We start from the raw sequence: 18,527 nt of genomic DNA on the forward strand, positions 1-18,527 counted from the left end.
AACGACTGGCGAGTTGCATCGTCACGGTAATCCGAAGGTTAATGACCAAAGGGTGGATATGGAAATGACGACCAATCCATTTGAAAAGCGCTCGGTCCTAATTTCGCCTGAAAATGGCAACGTCAATGCATGCGGCGGCGTTTTCCGCATCGGCTCATCCTCGCCGGGGCCTCTTTGAGCGACACTTTGAAGTGGCCATATTGATTCCACGGAACACGTGCCGTAAAACCCTTAGGTAACAATAGGTGGAAGGGGAGTAAGGGGCGTCAAGGGGCGGACGTGACGTCACGATTGTTGAGTGGAAGGAAGGAGGCGGCGAAGGGTTGTGGCGGTGGAGAAGAATGTACGAAGAAGGAAGCCCCCGTCGCAGAAACAGGAAAGGGAACCACTTCTTATGGGAGGCGACTAACATCTACGGTCATTTGCGCTATTAGGGATGGACAGGGAAGGGTGTCAAGAAATCCGGGTCGGCATTAGCCCACTCTTTATGAGGAAAGGCGCCAAAGGGTCACACACAGTTTAACGTCCCATCCGACGGACGGCGTACTCACTCAAAATGCACTCCAAAAAGTACCTCAAGTAGTAGGGATCGGGACACTACTGAAAAATATTTCCCGCCCCGGGCTTCGAACCCGAACCCTCTGCTTAGGAAGTCAGTACGTTAGCCACCGCACCGTCCGGGATCCTCCGGGAACCACGAAATCAAGGGGAATAAGTGAAGAGATGAGTAAAATAAAAACGAACCCCTATCTATTCCATGCCAATTATTATTAATGATCTCGCAACCAATTAGAGGAAGGTTTGCGATACACCAAGGCTTTTGCCCCCTGACCAATCAACTGACATAACCGATGAGTGGAGAGCTAAATAAATAAGATCCGGGGATTAAGGGAGGGGAAGGGCGTCAGGATTAATTTATTCGCAAACCAATTCGCTACCTCCCTAGTTAACATGTAAGTGGTTAATGTCGCCCAGACCCGGTCCCTGACGCTGGGAATATCTCCCCGTAAGCCACTTTCGGCTGACCATGTGGGACGGTGTGCGTATTTGTAAGTTCCGAAATACGGGCCCTGGTAATAGGATTGATTAAATTGTAGTAAACCTATTCGGGATATACGCCACCCCCCCTGATGGTAAATGTGAACGTCCTTATATTTTGAAGCGTGTCTGATCACTAGCGAGGGATTAACTTTCCACCTTAATCACCACAACAACCTCAATATTCCCCTCCTTATTTACTTCTGCAGCGGTGTAAATAACCCTTTACGGCTTAAGGAAATATTATTTAATATGATTAATCTAAGGTTCTTGATCATTCCTCCACGACAATGTCCCGTCCGCAAATCGAAGATCTCCCGCGAGTTTTTGGCCAAAAAATGGCTCGCAACCATCATGATCACCTTCCGTCCTCTTCACATCTGTCTGATGCAGATTTCTAAACTCTCCATAAAGTTAGGTTGACGATGCAAGGTGACCGTCACATGACACCGCCGAGGGCATCCTAATTAGGCCCTCTTAATACACTGACAGGGTCGACAATGGTCACAAAATTAGTGAGTTAATTGTCGAACGGATAGATTCACATTCGCGGCCACAGTAAAAGGAAGCACAACTGAGAAAATAATAGGTACGCGCTGTCGAAAGTAGGGAATAGGGTGTATAAAAGATTAAATTCCCACAAAGCACACTCCAAATCTGGCGTCATAACGCCCCCCGCCGTCCACCCTTGTGCCAGGTGGGGTGAAGGTGAACATTATGTTTGTGAATTGTCGGTCCAGATTGTGTAGAATACTAACCAGTACTAATCGTCTGAATTGGATCTCCGCCAGCCGACTTCAAATGTATTTTCTTGTCATCTTTGTGTAGGCATAGGAATAGTTGCTAACCATTTAATACTCGTAGAATGTGTAGGCATGCTGTCTGAATGGTGTTCGGTAGCCTCCTTTCCACGCAGTTTTAGTTGGATCGCGGGGTGCCAGGTGCATAAGGAAATAGAGTGAATGTATGTAGAATGGCTGGTGACCTATCAACCCCTGCCCCACGTCCGCGGGAAAGCTTACAGGGTATTATGTACATGTAGATGTAAAAGGTAACGCATCGCAGCTTTAAATGCGATTCCACAAAGGGAGAAGTGAAATCGTTGATAATTCCAAACCGAAAAACCAGAGAGTTGGCCAGTGAGTATCATATAATGTACAATAAGGTTAATTTAGCATGCAGCAAAAGTGGCACTTGGATATTCCACGAAAGGATTGAGATGAGGGCCAATGACCACATGGTGGATATTTGTAAGATGGAAAATGACCAGTTTTGGTTCAAGAAGGGTGAGGGTACACGTCATGCCATACGGACATCGAATTAATAATGAGGTGACCAATAGAGATGAACGTCAAAGTACGATGGGGATGCAGTTATAAGTGTCGTACACTTTGAGAAGGCGTTTCATACAATGAATTGAGCGGAATTTATGGATGTACTGGTGTTACAGAAAAGAGGAGTGAATTGGAGGGCCTTGCCCATAACCTGTAACCGTGTCCAAAGTCCTCAGGTTTGAGGGATATGTTGATGGAGAGTCAGCATGGGCAGAGAGAAGACGATAGAAAGAAAAGCAATCGAGGGTAAGGAGAAGGGATGGTTGGGTAAAATACAAAAGAAGCAGGAGAGACACAATTGCAGAGCTTCTGGATTGGCGATAGGTTGCATTGATGACGACTGATGTATTGTGGCTCATGTGGGGCGGCAAACGACGCCCCGGAACGTGGATCTAAAGTGATCATTCGCTCCTTTAAGGAGATGAACTCGGAGGTGAAACAGGTCGAGGCGGAGTTGAAAGTCCCAGAAAACATACCAAAACTATCTAAAGTATCGTGTCGCGTACTTGGATGCGGAAGGCTCGTCTGGAGCCATATGAATGGGGTTAAGATCTAAGATTTTTAGTATTTTGTCGGGAAACCGGAGCGGACTCTGTTGATCTGAGTCCTGTCCTCTCATTGTGTTGGGTACCCCTTAATCGCTGCGGGGTCCATTATACTGCCGAGGTATCGCAGTTTGTAGCACGCAGGATACACGAACACGTTTCGAGGGTTTAGCATAGATGGTAGGTAAGAGCTTAGATCATATGGATTCGAGAAAAATAAATCCAGCGCTCTTTGTCACTTCAGATCAGGCTATGACATCGACATAGATGCCACGCGATCCACCAAAAAGGTGTGTGGCAGAGGGTGTAAGCACCAGGTGGGAAGGGTAAGAGATAAAGCGAAGATATTGGAGAGGAAGGGAAAGGGAAATATATTCTGTAAAAAACTATCGAATAACGTGTAACTGTGTATGCATACTGGAGGAAGACTAAATTCAAAACAAGGGTTAATTAACCCAATAAATTAGTTAATTTTGATTCGAAGAAAAGGGAATAAAAATTAATGACAACCATATACACGAGAGGCCTCCACCATAACAAGACAGATCATGCAGAATTGAAAACTAATGAGGGAAATTCCTTCACTGCATGGACATGCACCTCATGGTCTCCGATGATATTATACGGATACTGTCCGACTTCCAAAATTCAAAGAATGAAGCCACGTATGCGATGCTGAGACAACGTGGAAATACTTCCTTGATTTTACAATTCCAGCCATTTATAAGTCAGAATATATCAAATTTAAAAAAGCGCTGCCTGATTTTAAAAGCAAAATTTTAGAAGACTCATTTGACAAAAATTCTAAAGTCTTTCTGGTCGCATTTGAGAGAATTTCAAGGAAATGACACATTAGGACGCTCACTAAAAGACGGGAAAGGTTAAAAAATAACAACCATCTTAGAAAAAGCAAACTTACTTAATATCTTCTTCAAAAGTGTATTCAATTCATGCCAGGAAAAATCAAATATAATATTACATAATCAATGCCAGAAAGCGATGAATGAAATTAATAAATCGTATCGTGGGACGCGTTGTCAATTGGAAACAAAAAACCAACAAGTCTCCTGGCCCCGAAGAAATTTCCATCCGAGTTTAAAAAACAATGACGTCAGAAATAGCACCATATACTTGGAAATAATTTTCAGCAAATTTTGGCGGAGCACGAAGAACAGTTTAATTGGAAATTAAGAAATACCACGGATGTATGTAAGAATGGCAATAAGGAAGGACCCAGTGAGTGCAGACCAATCTCTCTCACGTCAATTTCATGTAAGAATACATAATTGTCACATTTATTGTGGGACATATGGAAGGCTAGGCCAATAAATCTGCATAATTCTAAAAGGGTAGATATTGCGAGAGACAACCAGCTCTTTTCGTCCACGACGTTTTCACGTCTGGTGAAAATAACACTCAGGTAGATACGATATTTTCAAATCACTTCAACAGACGCCATCCATCCCACTGCATCCTTTTTTACAGTCAGGCCATCTCAGCAACAATATTCCTCGTTCCAAGACAAACCACCCGAATTTTCCAACCTAGGCCCCACTTTCTTCCCCAGAACCCGCACAATCGGACACAATACGCGAACTCTACCTCATTATTCAAAACAATCGGTCCACATAGCTTTTATTTCCACACTGTCCCTCCGTCTCATTTAAACGCCCGTCGACATCTTCAACTCCACAAGAGCACCTGTGCCATCCTGTCACATCTCCACCCCTCTCTTCGGCATGCAACCATCCACGCTGCAATGGCACCCATTTTCTTCGACCTGCCCCTTCCCGACTACCGAATCCTAACCCAAGATCCATCTTTTCGCCACACGCACGTTAAAAATATTATCTACCACTCCTTCCGTTACTTCTGCCCTGCCTTCTACGTAGGTGAATATACCACCATCCTTTCCCTCCTCATGAATAACCACCACTACTCCACTGAATCTCTCGCCTTCTTTCATTATCCCATAGCTACTCACGCTGCTTTCCACAAGCAATCCTTAGATAACTGCATCTCTGTTTCGGTGATTGGAAACCTCCCTGAATCCGCAACCAGCTTAAAGGTAAGAACACGCGAGGTGGCAAACATATGGGTACTTAAAGCGTTCAAACCTCCAGGATTGAACATCGCCACCTAAAATCATCCAAAACCCCACTCTCACCCCCTTTTCCGTTTTCCGTTAACCCTTCGACATGGACTTAAATATTCCGCGATTCACAAAAAAGGTGTGTGGCAGGACGTGCAAGCACCAGGTGGGAACGCTAAATGTTTAGGGAGAACGAGGGTTAGGAAGGGATGGTGGGAAAAATATTCTGTAAAAACTATCAAATAACGTGCACATTTGTAAAGATGCTGGAGGAAAACCAAACTCAAAACAGGTGTTCATGCATCCAATAATTTAGTGTCTTATTATAAGAAAAAGAAGGGAATAAAATTGAACCAAAGCCATTGATATGACAGGCCTCCAGTCCCATGCCTCCTTCATCCTTTCCCCTCACATACATGTACCCTCTTCGCCCTTAAAATATATTTTTTTAAACGATTTTTCTATTGTAGTCATTGTCGAGCAGGAAAGATAGGAGGTCGGTAATTAAGATTGATAAGAGATTAGAGAGAGAGAGAGAGAAGGAAGCAGGTCAGAGGGCACAAAATGGATATGATTGGTCGATGCAAACGTAAGTGCAAGGGTACCAACTCACCGAGCGAGGGCGCCCAGGTAGAAGGGGACCGCCAACGGCTGACGACCGACGTAATCCGATCTGAAGAGAGAGAGAGGGATACCATTAAAACACCATGCTCATTTTACACCACCATGAATAAAGCAGTTTCGGAAAGGAATTGGCATATTTCTTGCCTTCGAAAACAAATATTTGCAACATTTTCAAATTATCTTTTTTCTTTGTTTCACCATTAAGCTGAATACATAACTTCACAGTCAAAAATATTTGATATTTAACGTTTGTACATGAGTCTAGAATAGAATTTTAATATTCTCATTGAAATATTTCACGCCTCCATTCAAATCCAATTTAAACAATCATCAATGGATGTCGTGTATTCGGTGCGGGTCACTCTGACAGAAACGTCACGCTGTGCTCGCGATGTTTTGGTGCCGGGGAAAAGTAATACTACTCATATGATATTATATATATATAAACCATAAACACAGTAATCAACCAGAAGTACTAAGCCCGACGGCGTGTGAAATTCACACATTAGAGTAGGGGGGCCAGTTCCTTTCCCTGTGCCGGATATGATTTCCTTGGAAGACCTCGTACCCGAAAAATTACATAGCTTGCGTGTAGCTGCAGGTTCCCAGAGTGCCTCGCCCGGGAATTGAAACCGGGACCCTCCGGTCAGCAGTCCAACTCTACCCCCTGGACTACCGCTACCGCGACCCATATATATAGAAATATATATATATATATATATATATATATATATATATATATATATATATATATATAAATATATATATATAGTACATTGCACAGTAACAAACAATATAGAAACACAAAAAAAGGATCACTCACACGCTATTCTTGAAATTTTCGACGGAATTCTACATGTACTGCAATGTACGAGGGTCATCCGGAAAGTAGTACCCGTTCGTGAAATAAAGACACAAAAGTAAATATTAACAAACATAAAAAATTTTATTTGAAAGAGGATACTTTAAACTACTTCTCAACATAATCTCCAAGCAAATTAAGGCATTTGTCATATCGTGTGACAAGTTTCTGTATTCCTGCTGCATAGTCCTTCGCCGCCAGCTCATTGAGATACGCGAGGGACCCATCTTGCACAAATTTTTGCATAATGCAGATGGTGTTTAACAATTTCATGAACAATTGTTCGAGAAACATTGGGAAAATGCTCACAGATGTCATCAATTGTGACGCGCCGATCGTTCCTCACGAATTCGTCAACTGAGCTCACCAGTTGGTCTGTAATGACAGACGGTCTCTCCGAACGCTCATCGTCGTGTGTGTTCCCCCTCCCCATGTTGAAGTTGCGACACCACCGCCGAACAGACGACTCGTCCATTACATTGTCTCCATACACCTCCTTTAATTGGCGATGAATATCACATGGGCGAACGTTTCTTGCATTGAGGAATTTAATCACTGCCCTCACTTCACAACTGGCGGCGTTCTCAATTTTTTTAAACATTGTAAACAATCACAGAAACAACACAGGCAATGCTAGCGTCACGCAACTTGGCTCAGAGAAGGCAGACAAGCCACTGAAGCTATCTGACCTCGTCCAGCGGCTACTCGCGTCGTCAGCACTTCATGCGGCACGAACGGGTACTACTTTCCGGATGACCCTCGTACTATTCGGCACTTCCGTGTTACGTCTACGAAAGCATATATATATATATATATATATATATATATATATATATATATATATATATATATATCTTCGAAATGGAACGCTCTTCGGCGACGCACTAATATATAAAAGCACAGATGTAGATTTTTAAACCATAGAGACACACAGAAAGGACACTCATAATATGTTGTTTTGACGTTTCGACAGCTCGGCCGTCGTCTTCAGAAGAAGGTTCTGAAAAGTCAAAAAAAACATTATGAGGGTCCTTTCTTTGTGTCTCTATGGTTTAAAAACCTACATCTGTGTTTATATATATATATATATATATAATATATATATATATATATATATATACATACACACACATTCAAACACGAACTCCCGCCATATGGCGAACAAATATTCATTCATATGGAATAGATATAAGGAAAAGGGATAGGGGCACATGTAATCTGTGGATTGGTTTGGTGGTGTAGCTCGTAAGGAGAGGCAATATTTCAGAGCTTCTACGATAAGATAAACACAGTAATCAACCCAAAGGTGAGTTTGGCAGGTGATGGTAGAGTTCACCCAGTACTAAGCCCTATACGGCGTGTGAAATTCACACATCAGGCTAGGAGAACTAGTTCCTTTCCCAGGGCTGGATTGGGATTGTGCATCCATGGTCGGTGACCTAACACCCCCCGCCCCACACCCCCGTACGACGGGTTGAAGGGATTCGTGCAGTGATGGATTTACAATGGGAGAATGGCGGAGTGCGCCCGATGAGAGAGGCGAACGCTTCGGATTCCGAGAAGAAGCACCAAACGAGGGCAACACACCCGGAGAGCAGCACACCCCTTCTGGCCAAGTTGCTACCGTTTCGCAGAGGTTCCTCCTCCCTCACTCGCAGATTCTCCCTTCACTACCCCCTTCTCATTCCCCCTGGCGTTCCAAATGGCGTCCGGAGTGGCATCCCCGCCCTCCGCTAACCCACATACTCCATCCCCCCCCGTCTCGGAACATCCCCCCTCCCCCACCCGCCTCTACTCCATTGGCGATCCCCCGTCGCGTCGCCTCTCTCTCTCCAGACGACAACGCAGACACGCGCCTCTCCTCCCGTCCCTTCCTAACCCGATTACAATTCTCTCAACCGCCCAGGATACATACACTCATCGAGTGCACATTTCTAATCAAGTTTCCCTTCTCCCCACCAGGAAACCACTACGAGGGATGCTATTAATATATTCGGCCTAATAATGAAAATACAGTAATTTTTTATTGAAAATGGCTGCATTGTTTTTCGAAGTATTCTCCATTATAATCAATACACTCTTGCATGCACTCGAACCAATTTCCATAACACTTTTTCCACTCCGATTGAGGTACCTCCAAAACATGGTTTTTTAATGCATCAACGGTTTTTTCAGGCGCCGAAAAATTTTTTCTTGATAAACGGAAATAAAAAGAAGTCATTTGGTGCTAAATCAGGGCTGTAAGGAGGATGACTCAACAATTCGACGCTTTGGCCAGTCTAATGTTGTTCGTTGTTTCAGCCGATCTGTGAGAGCTTGCCCACAGGGCTTCATCGCCAAAAGTGGAAGTAAGTTGATCGATGCACTCCAGCCAAAATGTTTCGTCCAGGGAGTAACTTACGTTTTGAAATGAAATGTAAACATAGGGACAAGACCAAATTTTATTACGTACATGTTTGAAAGGAACATTCTTAAACTATTTTTCTGCATAATCGCCATTCAAATTGAGGCATTTATCATAAAGACACTCAATCTTAATATTTTAAGAAATTATTAACACCGGCATGTTACTCTGCGTCAATTTCAACGCGATGTGTTGCAAGCCACGCGAGAGAGATTCGTAACCGTAAATCGCGAGAGAGATCTAGCGACATATCCGTAATCTTAAATCGGCGATTTTCACCAATTTTTTCCTCGGTTGTCACCGTCATTTAATCTGTCACCATAAGGCTAGGCCGACCACTGCGGTGTCCTCGTCGTGAACATTGGTGCTGTGGCCATTTATGAACTGAGAATGCTCCACTGCCTCACTCCGCCTTCACTCATTATTATTCCGTCTCCTCCTGCTTTTCACAAAGTTGCCCATGAGTTTCAATTCGCTTGTGGTTTGTTTGCCTGTAAAAACCTCATATCATAGATAGCACGCTTCATAACTCTCGCGATTTCCTATTGCAGCGCACATTTCAACAGTTCGCAATGTGATCAAAATGGAAGAACCACAGTCTGCACACAATACTACAGCAGGATGCGTAGTACTGAGTGTATGGATTTTTAGACACCGAGATGGTGTCTCTAACCATACCCACCACGCCACTCTAGGTCGAAACGTAAGTTACTGTCTACTGGCGCGAGTCGAAGGTAATTTCAATTAGTAGTGAAGGGTCAGTCAGCTCTGTCTCTTGTCCTTAAATAGAGTACGAGAGATTGGTAAAATATTTTAATATCCAGTCAACAGCGAAGAGCGACGAATATCCAAACCCCGCAAGCCGTCACAAGGACGTGTGGGCAGGGGTTGTTGGGTCACTAGCCATTCTACATCGACATGTACATAAATTCCCTGCGATCCTTCAAAACGGTGTGTGGCAGGGGGGCAAGCACCAGGTGGGAAGGGTAGGTGACAAGGGAGGGTGTGGGAGAGGAAAGTGTAAGGGGAAAATATTCAGTGAAAATCTATTACATAACGTGCAAATTTGTAAACCTACTGGAGGAAGCTGGACTATTATACACGTACTATCTAGGCTGGGAGCCACTTGAGATGCAGAGAAAACAAGCGAGACTTGGTATTTTAAGAAACTCGGCTTCATTAAACGGGTGATGGGAAATGTAATGAGAAATTTGAAGAGATGTGTTATTTCGCCCTAGTTCGGCCTCATTTGGAATATGCGGCAAGTATTTGGGATCCTTGGGAGAACTTTTAACAAAAAGAATTACATCAGTACAGAGAAAATCCGCCTGATTCATTAAAAATTGTTATGATAAGAACACAAGTGCGATATGTCTCCAAGGGTATTTAGGCTTGGAGCCACTTGAGATACGAAGAAAACAAGCGAGACTTAGACTTTTAGAAAGGTTCAGAACGAACGAGTTAAACGATGACACTAAAGGAATTGTTATGGTCCCACACAACTTAGGTAGATCAGACCACAAAGATAAGATAGGGGAGATTGATTCCAGAACAAATAGGTACAAATACTCATTCTTTCCCGGAACAATCAGGAACCATAATTGAACGATAATAAATCTAAGTCAGTATAGAAATAGTGAAGACAGAACAGACAGAGAGTGACTTCAGCTCGTATGTTAGTAGCCGCCTCAGATTATTTGCTGACGTGTCGGAGGTATAGCGTAAGGGGCCCATTAGATTGCGAGCTACTGTCCAGAGACTTCGACAAATATCGGATTGGTGCAAGGAATGGGGATTGCTGCTTAACACAGGAAAATGCGCAGTTCGACAATTATGGAATAAAGGAAGTAAAGAGCAGGACATAAATTATGAAATAGAGGGTTAAATGCTAACTACGGTCGATCAAGTTAAATATTTGGAGGTCGTTCTAACACCACGCCTTTCATGGGTAGCACACATCAGGACAAGATGCGGATCCGCTTCAAAGAACTCGGCTTCATTAATCGGGTGGTGGGGAAATGTAATGAGAAAGTAAAAGAGATGTGTTATTTTGCTCTAGTTAGGCCTCATTTGGAATATGCCTCAGGTATTTGGGATCCTTGGGAGAAATTATGGCTAAAATAATTAGATAACCTGGCTCCACACTATTCGGTAGGTTAGATCACAAATACGTATAAGTAAGGGACTCTCGTAAGGGTAGACAAAAGTATTCTTCCTTTCCCTGGACTATCTGGATTCATAATAGTAAGGAATCAAAGTCATTATAAAAATATTAAACACATTCGATTTTAAAGCGAGGACAAGAATAATCGCCTGGCAAACATGAGTTATATTTGTAGGTGCATACATGTATGCAGTATATTTATACCGTTGCTAGTATACAGTTTATAGTATAAAATTCTTGTAAAAAAATCAGTCCTACCACTTTTGGGTGCTACCCTGTATGTAAAAGGACGTTAAAACCATACGACAGGACCCGATTTACAACGGGTCATCAGATCACGCACGTGAAATCAGGGAGATAGATGTTGGAATGGATGGATTTAATAAGTCGTTTTTTCCTCGTAACATTAAAGATCAAGTAAGATATGACGGAAATCACGCATGAAATAGCTGGCATTAGCAGTGTACACATGTTTCGATATCCTGCATCTTATTTTTTTATTCAATAGACCCATCTTTTTACAGTTCTGCCGCATGATTCGAATACACGTATTCTGTTATTGAATATTACGGCATGTACGTACCTACTTTCAAGTGATTAACTTTCATACAGCGCATGATCAAACTGGTATTTCTGTACAGTTGCCATAATGATTGAATTGAACTCTTGCGGCTAGAAGTGTTGAATAAGTGTAAAAATTCCAATAGCCGTAAACGATTTACCGCCGCCGCCGGTTTACGGCTATTGGAGTTTTTTCATGTATTCAATATTATAGTTATTGTGATTGTGCACGCATAGTTGGTGACCCAACACCCTCCGCCACACGCCCTTGCGGCGGCTTGAGGGGCATCGTGTAGATATTTACCATGGACTTCATCCCCCTCAATCGCTTGTCACCAGTTAAGGATCTCGGAATTTTACTTTACAGATTCTAAACACGTAATTTCAGTGGGCATTTTCAAACGATCAGAAACAAAGCTATATCTCTATTAGGCCTTCCCCATCTCTTCACGGAAATAAGTGATCCATGAGCCTTGCTCTGTTATTTTTTCAGGATTTTCCTTCCGCTCCAAACTCCTAAATCCGGCCAATGGCAACACATACCGACTTGGCTACTCTCAACAGCGTAAGTAATTTCTTCACAAAAATCGTAAAATGTCTCCAATCTCCGTAATGCGACCAAAGATGTAATTTTGTCTTCACCTCACTCCTTCTCTAACCTTCCCAACCAAATGGTAAAATCTGATTTAAAATTCAATCACAGCCCTCGTATTACAAGACTCTCACTGACTGCTCCAAACTGCTCTCCCTCGTCAACTTCAGAGCACCTCCACGACCCACACACCCGCCCACACTCATTCATGACTCCACGTGCCCACTCTCAGATTATCACCACCTAATTTAAACGCTCTCTTTTCTTCCTTCTTTCCTCTCCCCACTGAACTCACTCTCCCTGAGCTCAGACCACTGATCCGTTTTTGCTTTCCCCCGACGCGTTTATTGATTTGCTTTTTATTGAGAATATATAAATAGACATTTGTTATTTCTGTTGTTAATTGTTAATATTAGTTGATTCTGTATGCATGCATCCTAATTTGTATGTTGCAAATTGCTCCATTTTAAATTGGCAAGTTACTCCGTTATGTAATTCTTTTTCTCAATAAATAAATATATTTATATACCACATATACCTTTTCGTGGGTAATCTACGGGTTAACGTAGGTTTTGGATGGACACAGCTACCAAATAAATATCTCCTATAAAAACACAACCCAACATTTTACTCTACAACCAAGTCCCTCTTCAACTCTGTGTACTTCCTCCATTCATCCCAGCCAACATCCCCATTCTGTTCCTGTCCTTTCTTCATATGCCTAACTTTCTCCCCTATATTCAAATCTTCAACATCCCACTGCCGATCAATATACTTTTCATCCATTTTTCCTGCCTACATAGGACTTCTCCCAAGAAACCCCTCTCTTCGCCTACCATTCCTAGTACTTCCACATTTGTTTTCCTTTCGGTCCATTTCATCTTCTCCGTCCTTCTCCACACCCAACTTACAAAAGCCTACAATCTACATCTATCCTTCTGCTTCAGTGAACATGGTTGCGCATACCTACGCTCCATATCAAAGGTTTTACGAGTCTTTTCTTAATATCCTTACTCAACGTCCCTGTCATCAACTCCCTCCTCCTTGTGAAAGCCTCTTTGCCTAGCGCAATTCTTCTCCTTACGTCCCTACTACTTTGATCGTGTTGGTCCAAAACACTACCGAGATACATAAACTGTTCTACCTGCTCCAGTTTTTGCCCTCCTATTAATGTTAAGCTTAGCTTTTTTATTTCTGGCAAATCGCATAACCTTTGTTTTATTAATATTGATTCTCATCCCATACCTGTCGCACTGAATTTCCAATTCACTCAGCAATGCTTGCAACCCCTTGGCTGACTGACAAACTAAAGCTTGGTCATCAGCAAACCTAACTGATTTTACGAATTCCCCGCCCACTTTAATTCCTACCTCCAGTTCTTCCAATGCCTCTTTAATCATTTCCTCTGCATACAGGTTGAACAGCAACGGTGATAATGGGCAACCCTGCCTTTCACCTCTTCCTAACACTGCCCAACCGGACTCCCCGTTCCCCATCCGCACCTGAGCAGTCTGACACATGTCCAGGTTGCGGATTAACCTCCTCTCCCTCCAATCTATTCCTATTTCCTGCAGTATACTCGTTAGTTTTCCTTAATTCACTCTATCGAACACCTTTTCGAAATCTACGAAACAGGCAAATACGTCCTCATTGCATCCTATGCTCCTCTCGATTAATAATCTCATTACTGCAATGGCATCCCGCGTGCCTCTTCCCTTCCTAAACCCTAACTGACCATCCCCTAGGTAAACGTTTGACCTAATCTCCATCCTTTTGTTGATAATCTTGAGAACCAAAATCGATCAAAATAGGAATGAACGCAGGCGCGAAAGAGATCATTGGCATTGGGAGTTTATTTTTTCGACATGGTGCACGTTCAATACTCTATGTTCTTTTTTATAAAATTGATTCATCTTTTTCACAGGTCTCCCGGATCATTTGAATACACCTATCCTGTTATATGACTATTGTCACATGTAATTAGATCCTTTCGTGAGGTTAATTTTTTTCCAGAGCAAATTAATATTTATACAGAAGAGTCACAATTGGAATTGTGCATCCATGGCTGAAGACCTAACATCCACCGCCATACGCCCTTGCTAAACAAATATTAATTTGATTATGCACTCGAAAAATGCTAATCGCACGAAAGAAAGCACTTTCATGCAACACTATTTAATAACAGGATACTTACATACAAATCATGTTGTAGAACAGTTAAAAAGATGGGTCTAATAAATAAAAAGAATAAAATGCAGGAAAAAGCATACAGGATATAGAAATATATATACACTACCAATTCTAATTATCTCCTACACGATTGATATCATATCTATTTTGATATCTAATGTGACCAGGAAATAAAAATAATATCCTCGGACAAGTAACATGTCTCTAATTTACGCTGTAAATTTAAACCTACGCTAAAACCTACGGTCAACTAGAGGCTACCATTCTAATTATTCTTCCAATAGTGTCGTGACACAGCTACCTTGTTCATCACAACATTTCACAAACCTAGCTGCTCTACATTGCACTATAGGTTCAAATTGGGGAAGGAATTACGCAATTCACCTGTGTTCATTTGTATTTCTATAAGGCCTTCGATCGGATGCCTCACAAGAAATTGAGTCACACACCGATACGATATGGATTGAGCAAGGGAGCGACCGACTCGATGAAGGACTTCTTATCTCACTGTAGATACTATTGTTTTCCGTGTTTACCGCTTGAATGAAGGAAACCACGACGCGGTATTTCTCGATCACATCTGATGAGATTGTGATGAGGACAAAAAATGAAAGCCATTAAATAAATAGGAACTGAGAACCTATGAAAATTAAGAACCTGATAACTGATGAACAGATCCTTTGAGGGAAGATTCCCATCAAATCTGGGTTTTTAAACCGGACTTGTTTAAGGGTTGGTGATTGTCATGAGTCTTCTTAGAAAAGAATTTCATAACATTTATTCAAGTTCCATGACTTCATTAGATGCGTATGCATCCCAATGACTGTTGACCCACGTGTGCACTAAAGAACTCTAGCGTTGCAACAATACTTTGCCATTACACAATAAAACATTAAATAAGGATTAAAGTCTTCAGAAAGTTGTGATGAGCAATATAGAAAAAATGGACCAGCCTCTCTTTCCATAGAAATATTCAAATAGTATTGATGGTAGAGCACCATTGATGACAATTTTTTTCAAATATTTAAGTTTCAGAAAATGTCTGATTTTATACTTCTGATTTTTCATCTATTGCACCTTCAGCTATTTCATAGAGGTAATAAAGTCTCCTCCTTTATCAATAGGGGAAATAGGGGTTTCCAAGTGGGGGACTGGGAAGGGGGAGGAGCTGGGGACGAGGCGCCACGCATGGCGCCAGCCACTCCGATGCGACGTCGACGCCACGGGCACTGGAGTTGCGTTGGCTTTCCTGGAGTGAGCGTCTGTGCCTTCCCTGAGGTGGCCCCGCCAGTGTCGCGGAACGACCAATCCGAGCCCTTCCTAATTTCCCCAGGGGGGCATAGATTTGTCGAAAGCACAGTACTTCAATTAACCACGGGACCCCCCCCCAACCCCCCCCCCCAACCCCCCCCCCCAACCAAGCGTCACAGGCAGAATGGCTCTGACCCGAGGGTCGAGGCCATTGATCTGGGTGTGAGCGTGGGTTGCAAGCCTTGGGGGGCCCAAGGTCAAGGTCGTCCCCGCATGACCGACCTCCCCCCATCGACCTCCCGAAGACACCATTGGCTCGGAGCGCTCTTTGGGAAAGGAGCAGTGGATCGACCACCCGCAGGGGCGGCTGCAAGTCCCGATCGCGTTGCCAATGGCGACTGCCCTCTGAATACAACAAACACAAGATACGGCGAATATAATATACAGATATATGGAAGCGATGCGTCGAATAATCTGTTTATAGTGGGGCAGTTTGGGGACTGCGGCTAGCAACCTTCGCCCATTATCAGCGAATGATCTGCGCACTCTGAAAAATTGTTGCATTGTAAAGCGCATGTAGCGGATGACTACACTGAAGGCTACCGTCGCGCCATCTCCCGCTGTTTCTTCAAATGCGTTGCAATAGATTATTTTTGTTCAATTCCATCCAGGTTCAAATGGCGTTTCCTTGTAAGTCTACCAATTTTGCGCTGGGATGAATTCAGATCTTCGGAATTTAAGTCTCCGATCAATCTCTTATTTTTATATATTTCATCTTGTTAAACAGGTATGCAATTCTGTAATTCTCGATGGTATAATTCAAATTGAAATGTAATGAAATAATTGCCTTTGTAATTCCACACACTTTATTTTTAAAAAACACGACCCAGGTTTCGACGTTGAACGTCATCATCAGGTGTTTTTTAAAAATAAAGTGTGTGGAATTACAAAGTCAATTATTTCATTACATTTCAATATGTTATGCAAATTCCATAAAGTTACGCCTGAGACAACAAATCAAATTCCATAAAGTACGCCTGAGACAACAAATTTTACAAAGGTATAATTCAAGTTTCTTCCTCTTTTCCCTCTCCGGGAGTATATTTTGCAATTATGGCAAATAAAGCGTCAATTTTCGGTCGCACAATCATTGATTCCTCCGAATACGTATGAATGCATACGTTATCATGCGCTTCAAACAGACGAGCACATTCACATTTCCATGGGCGAGCGTTATAGTTTGAATTAACCGCCCATTCGATTAAATCGGTGTATTTCCACATTTCAATAAATATTTCTAGCTACATCGGAGGAGAGGGAGGAATTTTCAATCAGAGTGACCTCCCCGCACTCTGGGAAATGGAGAGGTTACGTGACCAACGCCGTTGGAGGTGTGGGACGTCGTTTGCTTCGTGTGTGATTGGTGGTCGTTAAGGGTGCCTAATCGGCCTTCGATTGCTAAGCACGGATTCTAAATATATAATACCTCTCCCAACTCCACCCGCCGTCCGCTCCTCGTGCTTCTTTTGTTATCGACTGGCGAATAGCAAAATGTAAAGGCAGTCGGCGTTCAGGTCTCGCGCGTTCATTCGCTCGAAAACAAAGGAAACGAGAGAAGGCGGTCGCTATGTGTCGCGGGTCAGAAAAGTCGAACGAATAGTCGGGGTGCCCTAGGGAGAGGCCAGTGTTGATGGGGATGGCAGTGAATTTATGATTTCCCAAGGCAACAGAATCAGCCAAATTTTAAAGATCATGTCCTTCTCCTCACATTGAACGGGTCTGGTTAGGAAAGTCCTCGCCAAATGAAAGATAGCCTAATTTTTCGGGATTAACCGTTTTTTTTCATTGTTCAACTTAGTCTCCTTATAAGGTTTATAAATTGTAAATAATCTTTCAGCTGAATAGAATGGTTTGAGGCGCCACTTTATGGAGGCGATTCATACCGGGAAAGAAATACTTTGTTCTTCCACATATATTACATATATTATACACGACCGAGGTTTTGACTGACAAAGTCATCATCAGACCTGATGATGACTTTGTAAGTCGAAACCTGGGTCGCGCATAATATATGTGGAAGAACAAAGTATTTCTTTTCCGATAATCTTTCAGTTATTTCATACCTTCAATATATTATGATTTTTCTGATTCTGCAAAATGCGTAGGCATTTGCTTCGTCAATCGACCGCCTCATTTGCTTAAATCCTCCTTTCCCGCCGACCATTTCTTCACTTCGGAGAAGAACTTCATCTTTAAATTCCAGGAAGGGAATCAAATCTGGGGGAATGCGTATATGGGTGAGGGGGATGGGTAAAGGGGTGGAATCGGGACTCCCATCGATACTGCCGAGGAGTGACACCTGGTGGGATTGTCGTCGAGATGGAACAAGACTCTTTTAGTGGCCAATCATTGACATCTTTCAAACCGGTCTGATGTCGATGCATCGCATGCAAATGTAATACTCCGATCCTTCTCCAAAAAATACATCAAGACCTTTCCTTGCTAATCTCAAAAATCAGTCACTATGCCCTTACCAGTTGAAGGAACAGTATTCGTCTTCTTCGGTGGTGATTCCCCACAGAGATGCGAAGAGAACAAGCGAGACTTAGACTTTTAGCAAGGTTTCAGAACAAATTATTTTAACAATGACGCTAAAGGAATTATTATAACCCCAGAATATTTGGGTAGGTCAGACCACACCCCGAATTAGTACAAAAAACTCTTCCCCCCTCGTTTCCGTAAACCTTTATGAAGTTCTGTGGGAATGTTGTCCATCCCCAGTATTTGATTTCATCTCCCAGGCAATATTTGATTTCATCTCCCTCAATGCCCTTTCTATCTCACCGTCTCGACTATGCCTGGACCTAAGC

General features: G+C 42.7%; 1 protein-coding gene across 2 annotated transcripts in view; it reads right to left on the bottom strand.

Moving 5' to 3' along the window:
- LOC139693846 (hexosaminidase D-like) overlaps nucleotides 1-18,527 on the bottom strand; it is a 103,543-nt gene that overhangs the window by 60,554 nt on the left and 24,462 nt on the right. The window contains exons 1-2 of one of the 2 annotated variants that reach the window (XM_071592152.1): nucleotides 8,083-8,151; nucleotides 5,623-5,682 (exon numbers count right to left, since the gene is read on the bottom strand). The gene's annotated coding sequence lies outside the window, so the exon portion shown is untranslated. Of the gene's footprint in view, nucleotides 1-5,622; nucleotides 5,683-8,082; nucleotides 8,152-18,527 lie in introns of those variants that run through there. The other variant, XM_071592151.1, reaches the window with a different exon arrangement.

The sequence above is a fragment of the Hetaerina americana genome, unplaced genomic scaffold (assembly GCF_022747635.1).
Source record: "Hetaerina americana unplaced genomic scaffold, ioHetAmer1.1.p SCAF_5, whole genome shotgun sequence".
In the NCBI taxonomy this organism is placed as follows: domain Eukaryota; kingdom Metazoa; phylum Arthropoda; class Insecta; order Odonata; family Calopterygidae; genus Hetaerina; species Hetaerina americana.